Consider the following 18,934-nt stretch of genomic DNA (forward strand, 5'->3'; position numbering starts at 1 on the left):
CTCTCTCTCTCTCTCTCTCTCTCTCTCTCTCTCTCTCTCTCTCTCTCTCTCTCTCGCCCTCTGACAGGAACTGGCTAAAGGAGCAGAGAATAAGCTGGCCCCACTGCCTGCCTGCCTCTGGGCTGCTATGACTGAAAAATTTGCTCAGTTTGATGAGTACCAACTGGCTCAGGACATTCTGCACAAGCACCGTGCCAAGAGACACCCCCACCAGCCAGTGAGTCCCTGCCTTCTCTGTGCTCACTCCTGGCACAGGCCGCTTCTCTGGGAAGGGAGCAACATGGGAGCATGGTGGTCCCAGGGATTCCACACCTCGCATTTGATGCTTTCCCAGAGAGGATCTAACGGAGAGGCCCTGGGATGCTGGGAAGAGTGTGGGGCAGAAGGAACAGTGCAGGCCTTGTTCCTAGCTGGCTTTGTTTCTGTCAGAGGTGGACCTTCAGGATATTCCAAAGGTTTTCCCCCAGGGACAGACTCCATTTCCCTGTGTGAAGCTGTTCTCCTGTTCCTGCAGGAGCATCCATTTTCTGAGAGAACGTGTTTTCCAAGGTACCTGTGGCCTATTCTAAAAGTACAGGAAAAGGTGAGTCATTTTCCTGGGATGGCGTGTGTGCAGGTACAGTTCTGTTTAGTGGGATAAATGAGATGTGAACAGTATGAAATAACTACCTTTCTGGGGAAGTTGGAAAAGCAAGCAAAATCTTTCGTAGTTTTATGACAAATAAGCCATTTTACCTAGCAGTTATGAGGAAAGAATCTGGATTTGCATAACCTGGGTTCGTATCTCACTTCCACTGGCTGGGGTTGCACCCTTGGTCAAATGACCACACATCTCTTGCCTCCCTTTCCTCACGTGTCGCATCGGTAAAATAGCAGGACCTACACTCCTGGGGTGCAAAGATGAACTCAGGTAGTTAAGGTTTTTCCATTAACATTCAGCTTTAAAATGTGTAAGCTACTATCATTATTAAAGCACATGTGTAGGAAAATGTATGTCAGCATTACAGGAAAAAATCACATTTTCCGTTGGTCACCCAGTCTTTTCTCTGCATCCTATGAATACAGGCCAGGCTGGGCTCCCCCAGCTTAGAAAAAAATGCTCCCGCCTTTTATCCCTCCCAGGCTGCATTGTGCTGCGGCGTCCATTTACCTGAGCAGGGCCTCAGGGCCTGAAATAGGAGCTGCTTTCCCTTTCCCTCAGAACAAGGCTGTTCTGTGCTCGTTCTGTCTCCATCTTGCTTTCACCAGCCACCCACCTCACGCTAACCCTGATAGTTCCACCTTGTGTGAGGGAAACACTGGGACCCTTAATTGACAACGATATGCTTTTTAGTTTTTCAGCTCTGAGACTTGAACTCCGGGCCTTATGCATGCCAAGCAAGTGCAGTACTGCTGAGCTCTACCTCCAGTATCCCCAGCATATCTTCTTTCCAGGCAGGGTCTTATCATGTTGCCCAGGGTGGCCTCCAACTCTTGGGGTTGCGCCGTGCTCTTGCTTCAGCCTTCGGAGTAGTGAGGACAGTAGTTGTGCCACTGCCTCCGCCTGTGCGCTGCTGTCTTACTGAACATGGCAGCTCTTGTTGCAGGAGATGTTTACCCTCTCTTCCAACCTATTTTGGGCAGGGAGGTTACCTAATAGGTATAGGACATCTTAGGCTCTGTTTTCTGTGGAAGATCCCTGATCATGGATGAAATGACCCTTGGGACCTGGGGTATTTCCACAGTTTGAGGTGGAGAAAAAGAATCCACCAGGCTTCACCCTGAAGAAGTTGATAGAGCGGCTGCATATCCATGAGCCTGCCCAGCACATCCAAGCCCTGCTGGGCTACAGGTGAGCAGGTCCACCCTGAGCCTGCGTTCCACCGAGGTGATGCCATCACAGCTCAGCATCCACGGCCCCTGTCTCGGTCGTTCTCAATCTGGAGTCTGGGCAGAGGGGCTGTAAACGTGACTGCCAGATGGCTTTTACCAGCTCACCTTTCCTTTGCTGTTTGCTGCTTTGAAGTGATGGGCACTTTCTCCTCTGACCCAGGTACCCCTCCAGCCTCCAGCTCTTTTCTCAGAGTCATCTCCCTGGGCCCTGGGACTCAAGCAGAGCTGGGAAACGCATGAAGCTGCCGAGACCAGAGACCTGGGACCGGGCGCTGAGCCTTCGGGGGAACAAAGCATCTGCCTGGGAGCAGCTCATAGGTGGGGTGACCTCGACCTTCACGGCCCTTTCCTGTCTGCTCTATTCTTGCCTCCGCATTGTAGAGCCTGATATCTCTGTGGCAGGACGCAACTGCTGTCTTGGTCGGCAGCTGCACCACTGAAAGTGACTGGACTTGCAAGGTTTCTGGTCGGCCACACAGACTGCACAGTACTGCCTGCGTGGAGAAGTGTTGGCATCATAGACAGATCGTTGCTCCAGATGAGGAGTAACACACAAGCCTATCAGTGTATGACAAAAGGGATAGCTCTGTGCTTATTGCACGTATACCGATGTGTACCTACCCAAAAAGGTAGGGCTCGCTCCTGGTATGTTAGAATCTCTCCAGAATCTCGTATTTAGGATGTGGAAATTTTAGGTAAATAGACATATTACGTACAGGTAACAATTCCTCACAGGAAATGTAAATATTTTAACTAATGACAAGTCACAATAAAAATTAAAGAAAAAGAGGAGACCACACTGATAAAGCAATTAAATTCATGAGAATCGAGCTATTTTATTCTCTTCTTTGCAATTCTCATTTTTAGTGCATTTCTCATGTGGTACGGGGGATTGAGAACATGCTGTGCAAGTGCTCTAACACGGAGCTACATCCCCAGCTCTTTGTATTTTATTGTGAGACAGGGACTTGCTAACCTGTCCAAGTTGGTCTCAAACTTGTGATCTTCCTGCCTCAGCCTCCTTAGTAGTTGGATTGCTAAGCACGTGCCACGCACTCAGCTATTTATTTACTGTTGGTTTCTGACACAGCGTCTTGCTGTGTCTCCCAGGCTGGCCTTGAACTTAGCCTCCCAACGTGTTCCTCATTTCTGACTCTAGAATGTTCTTTCTGTTTCCACATTTATAAGCCCTGCCTCCATTTTGTTTCCCTTTGCTTCCTCTTTCATCTCTGTAAATTTAAAGTCAGTTGCTCTTTGTTGAAAATATGTAACATTAACCCTTGTGCCTGAGTTTTGTAGACTTCCTATTTTGGAAATTGGGAAGCACCAAGAGAGCTGAAGTGGTGGTAGCAGAGCCTGAGCCCAGGAGTTTGCGATTAGCCTGGGATAACTGGAGACTCGCAAAACCCTGTCACAGAAAGGACAGGGCACTTACTTGGCTAGGGCTTAGGTCAGTGGTAGAGCAAGTGCTTTGCAGGCCTGTGGCCCTGGGTCAATCCCTGTCAAAGGATATTGACTAGAGAATCTGAGAAATTTCAGCAGTTTGAAAACTTCAAGCTACAACGGCAGTAAGATTTTAATCACCTTTAAAAAGATACCACCATCCCCAGGTGTGGTGGTGCTCACCTGTAATCCCAGCACTAGGGAGGCTGAGGTAGGAGGATCAGGAGTTTAAGCAAGATCTTGTCTCAGAAAACTCCTAAAGGAATAAATGAATAAATAAATACATAAATAAATAAATAAATGATCCAGTGGGGCGGCACATGACTGTAGTCCCTGCCACTACCGGGGGGCGGTGGCGGGGGGTATCAGGTCACAGTTCCACAAATTTGCCTCCAGAGTAGATAACTTGACAATTGAGACCAGATCTCCAAAAACCACTTTTTTTTTTTTTTTTGGAGACAGGATCTCACTATATACTTCAGACTGACCTGGACTTGGATTCACTATGTACTCCCTCTGGTCCAGAACTTGAGGCAATCCTCTTGCCTCAACATCCCCAGTTCTGGGACTACAGACACATTCCACCATGTACTATGGGAAAAACTTTTTTAAAGAGCTTAGCATGTAGCACAGTTTGAAAGTCCTGTGTTCAATCCCCGGTACTATAAAATAAACATAAAATGAAATGAAACAAAAGCAAACAAAAAAAAAGTTGACTAAGGACTTTAAAGAAATCATCCAGAAGATAACAAATGCCCTGCAAGTACATGCAATTTATAGGTAAACAAACATACACTAGGAAATCCTTAGCCATGTGGAAGGTTGGGAAACCCTTGCTGTAATCTAGAGGACACATTCTGCCAGTTGAACCTGGTCTCAGGGACAGAACCAACAGTTACAGTGGGTCAGGATTACTGATCTGCTCTCCCATGAGCAGTGTTGGGTAAATGTTGCTGCATGCTTCCAGCCCATCCTGGCTTCATCCTTGTCCATTTTGGGTTGAACAGATTGTGCAGTGAGTCCCTCGCGCTCTGCATCTTGAAATTTCCTTGAAGTACTGGCCCTGGACTCTGACCTCTCACTCTTCCTTCCTGTGCCCTCCTCGCCTGTGCCCACCTCCTGCAGACAGCGGGAAGCTTCCCTTCACGGCCATGATTCAGAGCCTGTGCCACCTGCTGCGGGTGGGAATCAGCGCCCACCACCATGAGCTCGTCCTCCAGCGGCTCCAGCACGCGGTATGCAGTGAACTGCCCTGACAGCAAGTCTGCTGCGAGAGAAGTGGGGCTGCTTCTGTTGCTTCCTCTCTGTGTGAGACAGGGTCTCACTACGGACTTCAGGCTGGCCTTGAACTCGCCTCAGCCTGCCAGTGCGGGGACTGCAGGCAGGCACCACCTCGCCTGGCTCATTACTCCTCTTGCTTACCTCTTCTCTACTCTAGCATGCCGGCTTCTTCTTCCTGCTTTCTTCCCTGTATCTCCTCTAACCCCACAGTCCCCTTCCTTCCCTTCCCACAGACCTAACCAAATAGTGACCCTCTTTTCATGGTCCTGGCCCTGGTAGCCTCATCCTCCCTGGCCCTGTGCTCATGATCCTCCCTTGCACTGCAGAAGTCTGTGATCCAGAGTGGGCTGTTGCCCTTCAGATTCCTTAATGCCCATGATGCCATCGATGACCTCGGGGCTCAACTCCGCAGTCAAGGTATTATCTGCCCTCTAGCTGCCCGTGTCTGCCTCTCGTGTGTGAATGAGGCAGCCCCGCTGATTCATCATTCATAGCCTCTTGTCTTGCAGATTCAGGGCATAGACTGGGCAGAGGCCAGACTCATGCCCGCCTGGAGGGTCGGGCTCAGAACATATCACTGGTGGGATGTGATGTGGGAGCGGGAGATGCCTGACTGTGTATCTGTCACCCACAGCATTGCCCTTTCCTTCGAATACAAGGCTGCTAGGGAGATAATGATTACAAACTCAAAGCGTTTCAAGATGTATCCACGGTACCTTTGCAAGCTGAGTCGTCGGAAGATTCGAGCAGCAATGATGCTCCCTGTGATATATGAGCAGCTAAAGCAGCAGAAGCTGAAAATACACAAGGCCAGGTGTGTGTACGTCGTCCAGGGGCCACGCTGGGGTGACAGGAGGTGTGCTGGCGGGCTGGGGTTCATGTGGGAACTCTGAGCTATTTTTCTGTAAAGATATGTTTGTCTGTCATCCCAGGGCCTCATACCTGCTTGCCTCCGGTCATCTCAGCACAGTAGATGCTGTCTTGTAACATTGTCCTAGAGATCATGAAACAAAAGCTGTGCCTGGGCCTCCAGCCTGCCACTGTGCTTACGTTCTTGGTTCCCATGGGTTCTGTCTGCATGTCACCCCCCGTTCAGTGCTTGTGTGCTGTGTCCTCTGGACTCTGCAGATCCTTAGTTTCCTTTCTCTTCTCTGCGATATCGTGTTTTTCTTTTTGTTTCTCTCTTGCTGTATTTCTGGCCCACTCACCTTTTTGCTTTTGACACACATGAAGGCAATTATCACAAGCAGGCCTAACGACAGACATGCAGTCTGTTCTGTCAGCTGGATCAAGTGAAGCTGAGTTCTTTCAAGTGCTTCAGCATATCCTACATCCATTTTCACCCAAGATGGGCACAGGCCTTGCCTAACATCCTCGTGTGAGTCAGTGCTCAGGAATCTTTTTCATCAGTAGCTGAACCCAGACCCATTTATAAAGCAAACCCAGAAGCTGGGTGTGGTGGCACATACCTGTTCCCTAGCCCTTCACCCAGCCTGGACTAAACAGTGAGTGAGATCCTGTCTCAAAGACAACAAAGACACAAATAAAAACAAACCTTTTTAGGAAGATTGAATGATTTCATTTTATCCCATTTCTTTTCTGACCCCTTGTTTTTGAGCATGATTATAAAACAAATGCCAAGTAATATGACATACTATTTTACACTTGCATATGACATACTTGTCCTTTAAAATTGTCCATTTTCTTATAAAGTCAGAATGTCATTGATATAGTAAACAAAACTGAAAATAATTCCTTGGTATTATCACCTATTGTTTAGTTCATCCTCAAATTTCCCTGTTGTTAAAAAAAAGACAATTCACAGTTGTAAATAAGTCAGGAACAAAACGAGGTCCACAGTTTGAATTTAGTTGTTCCATTTTTTCTTTCTTTCTTTCTTTCTTTGATTTTCTTTTCTTTTTTTTTTTTTAAGACAAGGATCCACTATGTAGTTCAGTTTGGCCCCGAACTCACTGTAGGGCCCAGGCTGGTCTCAGACTCCTGGTGATCCTCCTCCCTGGGCCTCCTGAGTGCTGGGATTGCAGGCACGCACCACCACAGCCAGCTTTGTGGTTACACTTCGTAAATCCCATTGAATCTTTCCTTTTACATCACTGTTTTGCTGTGGAAGGTAGGTTCAGGGCTCCCCCAAGCATCACGTATTTGGATGTATGTACTTCATCATGGTATCTTTTTGCTTGTCTTCTATTTGATATACCAAGGAAAGTAACTGTCCATCTTTAATACATTGACTGATTCTTTTCTTTTCACAAGAATTTCAAAGGCAATCCTGCATATACTGTTTGAGTAAGATCACCAGACTTTTGTGCCTCTTGATAAAATACAAGATCAGAGGCAGGAAGATCCCAAGTTCAAAGTTATCCTGGCTAACTTAGTGAGGCCCTGTCTTAAAAAGAAAGAGAGCTGGAGATTTAGCTCAGTGGTGGAGCACTTGTGTAGCATGGCTGAATCCTAGGGTTCAACTGCTTCGTGGTCCTACTCATAGTGATGCTAAGATTGATGAATGCCCTTAGGAGGTTGACAGTGTCATCTCTCACTGCTGGTAACAGCTGATTTCTTCAGATGTTTCCTTGACGCTGTTGCTTTATTGGTAGCTGCACAATGGCAACTCTCCACCATTCTCTCATATTTCTTACCTGAAATGCTAAAGAGAGCTGCCCTCATCCACTAAAGCTTTTCAGTGACCTTAATAAAGTGACAGCATAGTGAGGCGGGATGAATGCTCTCCATTGTTTTTTATCTTAATTGCCGGTGACTGAAGTCAGTGTTTGTTCTTTCTTTTGTTTAAAGAGGCAAGGGAAAGATTTATTAGAAATGGATTTAGGATGCACTCAAGAGTGGCGTGTAGGTGCTCAGAGAAATGAGGCACACGGGTTTGTTCTTTAAAATGTAGTTGAAAACTACGTGCAATCCTTAATCTACCTTCAGGAAGTGAGCAGGGCTTAGTGTGCTGAGTGTGGCAGGTGATTTCAGGGTGGTTTCCCCGCTGAGTCCCTCTCCTGCCGTGAGACCGGGCAGCAAGAGAGGATCCCACAGAACAGGGCCTCAGGAGGCCGCTGTACCCAGCAGAGGGGCTGCGTGCGGAAGGACAAAGCCGAGCTCGAGGAGGGAGCCGGGGAGACGACTCAGGACTTGCGTGGGGCATTCTCATCCTCCTGGCTGCCCCATACTGGCAGGCAGAAAAGCCCCTGAGTGACCGTGTCTTTCTTGCCCTGCAGGCAGCACGAATGCGACATCAGACTGCTAGACCGGTACCGGCAGGCGCTGGAGGTGGCTGTGAACCTCTCAGTGAAGCACAATCTGCCGCCGCTGCCGGGCCGCACCCTCTTGGTCTACCTCACGGACGCCGGTGCAGACCAGTTCTGTGCCAAGAGCAGCGCACAGGGGGTAAACGGCCGAAGCGTGCTGTGAGGGGCTGGGAGCATGCTGGAGGGCCTGAGAGGTGTCCGACCCCAGCCCTAGTTTCCCACAGAGGCATGCAGATTGCAAGAAATAATTAGATTTGCTCCTAAGTATCAGCCCTTCGCTGTTCAGGGAGAATTCCCAGGCTGTGGTGTCGATCCTGTTTATGGCTTATCGCACTAACATTTCACCTTTCAGTACTTAATATTCAGTACTAAATTTCTGTTCATAAAAGTATATCTCATTCTCATCTGACTGCAACCCAGTGCTGGATTTGAGAAGGGAGTCTGGCTTCTCCCTACCCCTCCCCACAGCTCAGCCTGCGTGCTGCAGAAGCTGAGCTCTCCTGGCTGCGGATTTTGTCCTCCTTCCCATTATCCCAAGCCAGGGGAGGTGGTGGCCTCAGAGCAGGGTAGACAAGGGTAGACTGAAAGTAAGGGGACTTTATTCCACTCTGATGCTTATCCGAGCAGCCCCCCCTGAACTATGTGCTGCTACTGATGGCAATGATGGTGGCGCGGGCTGAGCAGGCAGAGGTCACGCTGTGTGGAAGCGGCACTCTGAAGACAGCCGAGCTTGCGGCTGAGGGAGGCATCCTGAAGACTGCGCTCAAACTCCGGGCTCAAGTCCAGGTCAGACATCCACCCACACCACCTCCCAGGGCATGCGTGGGCACAGGCCTGGGAGCCTCCCTGATAGTAAAGGCCTAAATATGCAGTGTTGAAGATTCCCCAACAGACCGTGATGCTTCTTGTTTATTGGTTGTGTTAGTCTGTCTCTCATTGCTGAAAGAAAATGTGTCAGGCAGGCTGTCTGCATAAAGAAAACAGGTTTATTTCCTGCTCAGTTCTGGAGATGTGAGAGTATGGCACAGGCCTCAGCTTGGCCCAGGTGAGGCCATCTTGGTGGATGGGGCATGAGAGAGGAGAAGATCATCTCCTGAGATAGAAAGCCGGAGAATGATTCCTGGGTCAGGACCTTAGGGGTCTCACAAGCTGCCTTAGTCCCCTCAAGGCAGATCCCCCAGGACCTCCTTCTAGGCTCCACCTCTTCCTACCGTCACTGGGTGGAGTTTCCAGCCCCTCCTTATGAGAGAAGATTTCAACCTATGAATCCCTGGGGACACACACAGTCCATATGGGAAGTCGAGCATTGCTTCTCTCACGTGCAGCCATCTGGTGACATGAGTCTCTTTCCTTCAGGAGTTAGAGGAGGGGGATGAGCAGCCCCTGGACACTTTTGAGAAGTACCTGCTGTCTCTGGCCGTCTGAAGGGTCCCCGTGAGTACTGCTCTCCCCTCCTGCCCCGTTTTCCTCTAGGAATGATGCCTGTCATGTTTGGCCTCTCAGAGCTGATCTTTCCCAGTTTGCACAGTGTCTAGATCTGCTCCCTGATGGCTCCATGCTGGTCCCCTGTGGTGGGGGATTTCAGCACCAGCATTCTGGAAAAATCTGTCTTGCTTAGTTGTGTTTGCTAATTGCCAGGGTGTGAATGGTCCCTCTGTGGCCGGTTTCAGGCTACCAACGTCACGTCCCTGAGCACAGAGTGGGGAAGAGGTGCTCAGTCGCGCAGCACTGTGTCGTCGTCCCACATCACTAGCAGGGAGGTACATGAGGTCGAGAGTGGAAATAACAAAGTATAGTAAGAGCGTCAGGAGTGCCAGATGTGGAGGGTTTATTAACTTCGTCACATATACCTGAGTAACACTTCAGTGGTGCTGGAGAGTGGACCCAAGGTCTCATGCGTGCTAGGGAAGTGTTTTACCTCAGACCTACCCCCCAAGAGCCCTTCACCTCATTTTAAATGTACACAATTTAATAAATGCACGTGTTTCTTCAGGCTGTGGATCAATGGCAGAGCATGTGGTTAACATGAGCAAGGCCCAGAATTCAATGCTAGGCACCAGTTAATAAATAAAGGAATGGATGAATACATACATAAAAAATAAATGGTCATGTTCAACAACAAGGCCGTGAAATGCCTAAAAGTGAAACAGTCAGCTCTCATGAGCATGAATGAGCGGCTGTAGCACAGCACTTGCCTTCCCCAGCCTACACTGCGATGTCTAAATCAGCATCCAGTGCCTTCCTTGATTCCTAAGTATTCTCCACAGAGACAGTTTCCCACTGCCCTCAGAGTTCGTCCAGTCCCCCATTCTTAGGGGTGTCTTTTGCAATGTCCTGAGCTCTTTAGTGTCTCTTCTCCCTCTGTTCCTGGGCTGAGCTCCCCTCTTGTCTTACAGGTGGACAGGGTTGTCGTCTTTTCCAGTATGCAGGAGAGCCCGATGCTATTTGTGGCCCGTTACCTTATCTGGCAGCATGTGAACCAGAAATTCCTCTTCGTTAGCGTCCACCTAAAGAAAACAGATGGGTAAGGATGCCTGAGCTCCCTACCCAGGTCAGAAGGCAGTGATTCAGGTTTCTCCTCTTCTCCTGCTGTAGCTTGGGAAATCCCCCTTCTCTGGCACCTCCTTTCTGGTGCACTGCATGTTCCAGAACTTCCCCATTTGTCCAGGTGTACCCTAACCCTCGCCCAGCACTTAGCCGTGTGTGTGTGTGTGTGTGTGTGTGTGTGTGTGTGTCCAGTTCTGGGAATGGACGCAGGGCCTTGTGCCCACTGGTTGTGTGGTTTACCACTGTGCTATCTCCCAGCCGTACAACCCTGTTAGAAATGCAGCTGTGGGAGTTGGGCGCCCACCGTGTGCATTTCAGGCAGGGATGCTGTCCCAGGCATTGTTTCTGGTGTTCAGTGACTTCTTTCCTTTCTCAGATACATAGTTCGGGATCCCAATGACCTGATACTCTCAGGCTGTACCGACGGAATAGTGAAGTAAGTGCAAAATGGACGCTGGAGGGAATGGACAGCCTTCCTTAGAATGCCTGTGAGAGATTAGCTGTGCCCTTGGTTTACTTCTTCTTACACCAAAATAGCATGTGTTCTTACTTCAGGATTAACTCGTCCTAGCAGCAACACAGAGTTACAGGGATGTAGGCACTTACAGAGTTAACAGGGATGCAGGCACTTGCTGTCTCACTGCTGCACCGTCCTGGACAGCATCTACCTCCCGGCTTGGGATGGCTGTTTCAGCTCCAGCCATCTTTGTATCCAGCCAAGTTTATATTAGATGCAGGAGAAAAGAGAAAAGGCACATGGGGGATTACAGTGCTGGTGTTTAAGGAAACAACTCAGCAGTTGAGCAAAGCACTCTGTGGCCTGTGTTCAGTTCTTGATCCAAAGAAAATTGTTTGTTTTTGCTGAATTACAGAAATGACAGACTTTGTTTCTCTACGTTTAGTCTTTCTTTTCTTTTTTTTTTTTAATGTGGCCCTAAAGATTGGACCCAGGGCCTTCACAGTGAGTTACGGCCAAGCATTTTTACTTTTCTTTAAATTTTGAGACAGGGCCTTACTAAGTGACTAAATTGCCCAGGTTTGGTTTGAACTTGCCATCCGATGGCCTCAGCCCCCCAGTGTGCTGGGGTGAGAGGCGTGCATCCCCTCCCTCCTTGCCTTTTCCTTGTCTTCTTCCCTGCCTCTTCCTTTGGATGCCACCATTTGGCCTTAACTCCCGTTAGGAGACCTCAGGCACATCCACTCCCTCGGGGCTTTCACGCTGGTCAGAGGCCATACAGCCCAGCCTGGGATGGTTTGAGCTCCACACCTTAGCCCAGCCCAGTTTCCCCTGGTCCTCCAGAAATCTTCATGATTGCCGTGTACAGGCGGAGGCCTGGAGCAGGGTTTCTTTCCGTCCATTCCTGTGGTACTGTGGTGTCATTTATTTTAACTGGGCCTGCTTACAGCTTTGCTCCCTGCCCTTGGAAGAGCTTTCTGATCCTGACATCTAATAATCTCATTTATTTTGTTCTTAGGTTCATTGCAGAGCGTGGAGCCTCGCATCTTGTAGAACATGTAGGCCAGATGGACAAATTATTTGGGATACCACCACCCCCAGGAAAGACACAGGCCCCGACTCTCCAGCCGCTGGAAGAGGACGCTCCCCACCGCTTGACTCCTGTGTCGCAGCATGGGTCAGTCTGCGTCTGTGTGTCTGGGGAGACCGTCTGACTGACCTCCTGTCCACTGAGACGCCGTCGTCCTAGTGACTCAGGTGTACTCTCTCCTTCTCAGGAGGGGGGTCCTCTAGCACTGGAAAAGTCATGTTGAGAGCTCGCAGCTTTCTCTGCTGGGGAAAGGGTGGTGCAGCTGCAAGGAAAGCAGCCGGCACTGTGACCATGGCACCAGGGTTTAGGCGAAGCACTTAGGAGCTCAGCCTCTGGCTTTTTCATCCTGATTTTGCCAAATGGTAGCTTGAACCTTAGGCCAGTTGCTTAGATTTTAAAACTATGGTTTCTTTGTTTGTGTGCGGTACCGGGGATTGGACCCCAAGGCTCACACATGCTAGGCAAGAGCTCTACCACTGAGCTGTACGCTCAGCCCCATATTTTTTATTAATTAGGTTTATTGGTACACTTTAGGTATACATAATGATCACATTCATTATAAGGAATTTATACCTGTACAGTACACAACTTGATTCTTTTTCTCCCCTATCTCACTACCCTCCCTCCTCCCCCCTCCCCTTCTTTATAAAAGATTTGTTTCAGCTTTCCCTGTGTTCTCATCATATTTTTTTTCCCTTCCGTCCTTCCCTCTTCCCCCTCCCCAGTTCCCCTTCCCATTTGAATATTGTATTTCTAATTTCATAATATGTTGTATATTTTGATGCTTATTGACACTTTTGTTGTCTCATACCAGAGAACCAATGTGCTGTTTACATGTGTGTGTCTGATTTATTTCACTTAAGAGAATGGGCTTGCCTTTCATCCACTTAGCTAGCAGTGTCTCAAGCTTGTCCTTCTTTATGGCAGAGTAGTACTCCACTGTATGAAGAAAACCTTTATCCAATCATCATTTGATGGGCATTTGGCCTGTTTTCCAGATTTAGTTTTTAGAAACTGTGGTGGTGCAAACATGGATGCTCACATATCACTATGGAATGATGTTTTCTGAGGAGATGCCCAACGGGGGAAGAGCTGGGTCAAATGGGACCCCTAGTCCTATTTTTTTGAGAAATCACCACGTGGATTTCCACAGTGGTGGCACCAGTCTACACTGCTACCAGCAGTGGAGAAGGGATCCTTTTTCCCCATAGCCCTGCTAATATTTGTTGTGTACTTACTGATAATGTCCGTTCATTCTGAGGTGAGACGGCATCTCAGCATTGTTTTAGTTTCCATTTCTTGAATCACCAATGAAGTTGAACATTTTTTCATATATTTATTTGCCATTTCTATTTCTTCATCTAAGAAGTGTCTATTCGTTTCAGATGCCCATTTGTGGATTGGCTCTTTAAATTTGGGGCCCAGTGTTTTTGAGTTCTTTATATATTGTAGGCAGTAGTCTTTCGTCTGAGGAACAGCTGTCAAATTTTTTCCCAACACTGTGAGTTGTCTCTTCAGTCTGTTGATTCTCTTGCTGCTCCAAAGCTTTTAATAAGGTAATATCCCAGTTGTTGATGCTTTGTGATAGGTTTCGTTTTACTGGGCTTTTGTTTATAAAGTCTTTGTCTACACCAGTGTCTTCAAGACTTCCAGCTGTGCTGTCTTCCAGCAGATTTAATCTTTCCCTTTTAACGTTTAGATCTTTGATCCATTTCAATTTTACTTTAGTGCGTGGTGAGAGACTTGTGTAGTTTTAGTCCTTACCACTGGCTTAGGTAAAGCCAGTTTTCTCCAGCACCATTTATTAAAGAGCCTGCCCTTCTTGCAGGGAATATGTTTGGCAGCTTTCACAAAGCTAAGGTGGTTCAGCATATCTTGAGTTGTTTTTGCATCTTCTAATGTGTTTCGCTGACCCAGGGGCCTATTTTTTGGCCAGTATGATGCTGTTTTTATCACAGTAGCTTTGTAGTATAATTTTAAGTTGGGGACTGTGATGCCCTCTGCCTTGCCTTTGTTCCCAGAATTGCCTTTGCTATTCTAGGTCTCTTTTGGTTCCCATTGAATTTTAGGATTGTTTTCTCTAAGTCTGGGAGATACGCTGTTGGGATTTTGGTTGGGATTGCATTAAATCTGTATAACAATGTTGGAAGTATGGCCATTTTCAGTATATTGGTTCTTCCTACTGAAGAGCAAGGGGGTAGCTTTCCATTTTGCAGTATTCTCTTCAACCTCCTATTTGAGAGTTTTGCAGTTTTGAATGTAGAGGTCTATGCCTTTACATTGATTCCTAGGTATTTCCTAATTTTTATTGCTAATGTGAAAGGTGCTGTTTCCCTAATTATGAGGGATCTGTACAAGATCCCCAACTGCCTGCTTGATAGGTATGGCCCAGGATGCAGAAACACAGAAGCAAATTCAGTAAATCATAAGTGGGGGCTGGGAGGTCACCCTCAGGACTGGCAAAGACAAAGACTCTCCAGCTTGCTAATGTTTTACTAGGCTGTGCACGTGGAAGGGCAGGTCGCTCTTCCTGGAACAGAGTAGAAGTAGCAGTGGCATGGGCAAGTTTAACGTCATAAGAGAAACCTGGAAGATCCATCCCCACACCTGGGCACCCGCCCTCCCTGTACTCTTGTCAGCATCCTGCCCTGGGAGCACCACAGCCTCGTTGACCATCAAGTCTCGGTGGTAACCAGGGGAAAGCAGGTTTCTGCTAAAACCAGCCCACAAGGCAGGGCAAGGAAGGCCTCCCCAGATTCTCTGGTCAATTTAGAATTCCCAGTCCCCAACGCCTAACTTCTCGCTCAGTGAATTTGTTATTTGTGCCCCAGAAGGCAACTGATTTTTGAGTGTTGACTTTGTGTGCAACTACACTGCTGAATTTGGTCATTAAATCTAGAAGCCTTTGGTGGAGTTTTGGGGTGTTCTATGTAAAGTATCATGTCACCCGCACATAATGAGAATTCTTCCTTTGCTATCCTTATCCTTTTTATTCCTTTGTATTGTCTAATAACTCTGGCTAATATTTCCAGAACTGTATTGAGTAAGAGTGGTGATAGTGGACATCTTTGTCTTGTTCCTGCTTTTAGAGTGAAAGCTTTGTAGTTTTGACCATTTAATATGGTGTTGGCAGTTGGTTTTGTCATAGATAGCTTTTATCAGGTTGAGATAAAGACCATCTATCCCAATTCTCTGTAAGGTTTTTATCATGAATGTCTGTTGGACTTTGTCAAATGCTTTTCCTGCATCTATTGAGATTTCTTTGTAAATTTCTTGTAGAAGTCAGCAGTAAATCTGTCAGGGCCTGGGCTTATCTTCTTTGGCAGGTTTAGTTACGTTTTCCAGGTCATTGACTAATGTCGGTGTACTTAGAATGTTTATATCTTCTTGACTGAGGTTTAGAAATTCATATATATCCAGGCATCTGTCCATTTCTTCTGCGTTTTCCATCTTATTAGAATACAAGTACTCCAAGTAGGTATAGATGATCTGGATTTCTGCAGCAGCTGTTGTGATCGTTCCCTTTTCGTCCCTAATTGCATGGATTTCAGTCATTGCTTTCCATTTTTGATAAGGATGGCTAAGAGTTTGTTGATTTTATTTAATCTTTCCAAGAACCTCCTCTTCAGTTCACTGTTTGTGTTGTTTTCTTCATCTCCATTGCACTAATTTCTGCTCCAGTCTTAATAATTTCCTCCCTCATACGAGCTTTGGGCTTGATTGGCTCTTCTTTTTCTAGAATTTTTGTTTTTGGGGACAGTCTTCCTAAGTTGTCCAGCTTGGCCTCAAACTCACAATCCTCCTGCCTGAGCCTCCTCAGTCTCTGGGTTTATAGGCCGCGTGAGCAGGCATGGCAAAGCCGTAGTTTCTTGATGGGTAGGCTGGGGATAATAAGAGTGTGTGCCAAATAGTACTGTGAAGAAAGAATAAATGAATGTAATGACTGGCTGAGAAAGGACGGGTACAGGAGAAATGGCAATTGGGGCTTAGATTCCAGGGCTGTGCAGCTGAGAGCACAGCAGTTCATTCTACAGAGGCTCCCACGACACCCTCTGCTGTGCCTGTGGGTTTGAGAGAGGGCCCGATCCACAGGCTGAGCCTCCCCCTCTGCTTACCCCAGCTGGCGCAGCATCCGGCTGTTCATTTCCTCCACTTTCCGGGACATGCACGGGGAGCGGGACCTGCTGCTGAGGTCCGTGTTGCCAGCACTGCAGGCCCGAGCCGTCTCCCACCGCATCAGCCTTCACAGCATCGACCTGCACTGGGGAGTCCCCGAGGAGGAGACCCAGAGGAACAGGTGCGGGCAGGAGGGCCTGGTCAGGGAAGGGGGCTTCCAGGGGCAGAACCCAGGTAGGCAGGGCCGGGGCTACAGGAACAGATGAGGGTTGGGGCAGCGAGTTGTTCTGGTGCCAACACGAGTGGCCTGCCTTTGCTGTGCTGTGTGATCCCCTGCCCTGTCACTCTGCTTGTGTGCCTGTGTTCCCTGCCCGGAGCCCCGGTGACCCCTACATGTCGCTGTAACCATGCCTACAGACAGCTGGAGGTGTGCCTTGGGAGGTGGAGAACTCACAGCTGTTCGTGGGAATTCTGGGTGCCCGCTATGGCTACGTTCCCCCCAACTACAACCTTCCTGACCGCCCTCACTTCCGCTGGGTAAGGCAGCTGAGCGTGGAGCGGGGGCTGGGCGGGAACCTGGGGGTGGGGCACGGTTTGTCAGGAGCCCGGGCTCTGCACAGGCCTGTGCTCCGCACTGGGAGTGCAGTGCAGGCAGAGGACTCCGCAAGTGAGCAAGGCTTACGTGCGGAGGCTCCTCTGAGGGGTGGGTCTGTGGGGTTTCGCCATCCAGCAGGTCTGAGTTCTAAGGTCCCTTCTGTTGTTTGTAAGTGTCATGGGAAGCAGCTTCACGTAACCTGTCCTCAGTTTCCCCACGTATTAAAGAGAAGGAAGAACATCTATTTTCAGGGCCATGATAAAAATTACAAATCAGTTTCAGAAATTCACAGTACATGTCATACATTCAGTGTTAGCAGTTCACTCTGTTTCACAGCTTGGGTTTGGATGGAGAGAGGAGAACTCTGCCGAAGCGAGGGGCTGCAGAGGCCCTGGGGGTCGCGAGGGAAGGAGTGGTGGGACCTAGGACTGGACCTGCAGTCTCTGCCCTTTCCCTGCAGGCCCAGCAGTACCCGCCGGGCCGCTCTGTGACGGAGATGGAGTGGATGCAGTTCCTGAATCAGGATCAAGGCCTGCAGCCCTCTGCCCGTGTCCTCATCTACCTCCGGGATTCCAGTTTCCTCAGGTGCCTCCCTTTGCCCCTAGGGCCAGGTCTCCCTCCCCACCAGCCAGGCAGGCTCAGCTGTGGCACTGAGTATGGGAGAGGTGGGCTGACGCCTCTGAGCGAGAAGCAGGACTCAGGGCACGTGCCTTTCCAGCCCACGCCAGCCTAGGGGCTAAGCCTAGACCCTACTTCAGTTTCAGGAAGTCACAGGCGTATCTGATGGTTGTTGGTGGGAGGCAGGGGTCTGAGTCTAGCCTCATTCCTGCGGTATTTGTGGTGGTCAGCTCTGTGCCAGATACCTGGAGACCTGACTTCATTCCTGAGTCTGAAGAGGCTGCCCAGCGGATATCAGAACTGAAGAGTTACCTCAGCAGACAGGAAGAGATCACCTGTCGAAGGTGAGCTTGGGGAGGCGGGCAGCTCCAGGTATGTGGCGCGGGGAGCCAGGCCCACTCTGACTCCGTGTGCTTGCTTTGCCTGCAGATACTCCTGTGAATGAGGGGGCACAGCAGCTGGCCAGCCCTACGCCGGGGGACTAGAGGAGTTTGGGCAGTTGGTTCTCCAGGATGTGTGGAGTACGATCCAGAGGCTCTACCTAGAGGTGAGCAGAAGAAGATGGCCAGAGCAGTGCAGAGGGGAACCGGGAGACTCCTGGGTGGGGATTCTGTCCATCAGGAGCCAGGAAAGCTGAGTAGTCGCCGCCCTGTGTACCCTCAGCCCAGGCCCGAGCTGGAGCGGCCAGTGTGCGTCCCGGAGGATGACTTGGTGCAGGCCACCTTTCAGGAGCTACGGAGCCCACCCAGTCCTGCCCGGCCGCAGCTGCTTAAGGACACAGTGCAGCAGCTGACGCTGCCCCATGGGAAGCTGAGCGTCGTGACTGGGCAGTCGGGACAGGGCAAGACCACCTTCCTGGTATGAGTCCCGGGGGCAACGCACCGGGGTTGGTGGGGAAGGGTGCTGGGTAGCTAAGGAGGTGGGCACAGGAGCTCTGCAGGTCATGAAATGTCACCGTGTTTTCCCTCCTGTCCCATGCAGGCATCCCTTGTGTCAGCCCTGCGGAATCCTGATGGGGTCAAGGTAGCGCCCTCAGTCTTCTTCCACTTCTCAGGAGCCCGCCCTGACCAGGGTCTTGCCCTCAACCTGCTCAGGCGCCTGTGTGCCTATCTGCGTAGACACGTGCACAGAGCGAGTGCCCTCCCCAGCACGTACCGGTGCGTACGGCCCCATTCGTCGGCCCCAGCCCCTGTTGCTGCAGCCCTCCATCTCCCTGACGCCAGCTGCCCTTCCCCACACAGGGGCCTGGTGTGGGAGCTTCAGCAGAAGCTGCTGCCCACGTGCACTGAGACCCTGCAGCCTGGCCCCCACTGGTGCTGATCATCGATGGGGCTGACAAGGTGGTGAACCAGAACGGGCAGCTGACCTCAGATTGGATCCCAACATCCCTTCCGTGGGTGAGTGTGAGAAGGAAGTTGGGGTGCGGCAGGGAAGGGGGAGGGAGGGGTGCCTAGGGAGGAGAGGGCCTCTCTCATGTGGTTTCTTCCCTTTGCCCCGCCTTCTGCTCCTTGGCCCCCAAACCACAGTGGGTACACCTGGTGCTGAGTGTGTCTAGTGACTCTGGCCTTGGGGAGACCCTTGAGCAGAGCCAAGGTGCCCACGTGGTGGCCCTCAGGCCTCTGGAACCATCTGCCTGGGCCCAGCTG

Source organism: Chinchilla lanigera, unplaced genomic scaffold, assembly GCF_000276665.1.
Source record: "Chinchilla lanigera isolate Chin_1 unplaced genomic scaffold, ChiLan1.0 scaffold00088, whole genome shotgun sequence".
Taxonomy (NCBI): domain Eukaryota; kingdom Metazoa; phylum Chordata; class Mammalia; order Rodentia; family Chinchillidae; genus Chinchilla; species Chinchilla lanigera.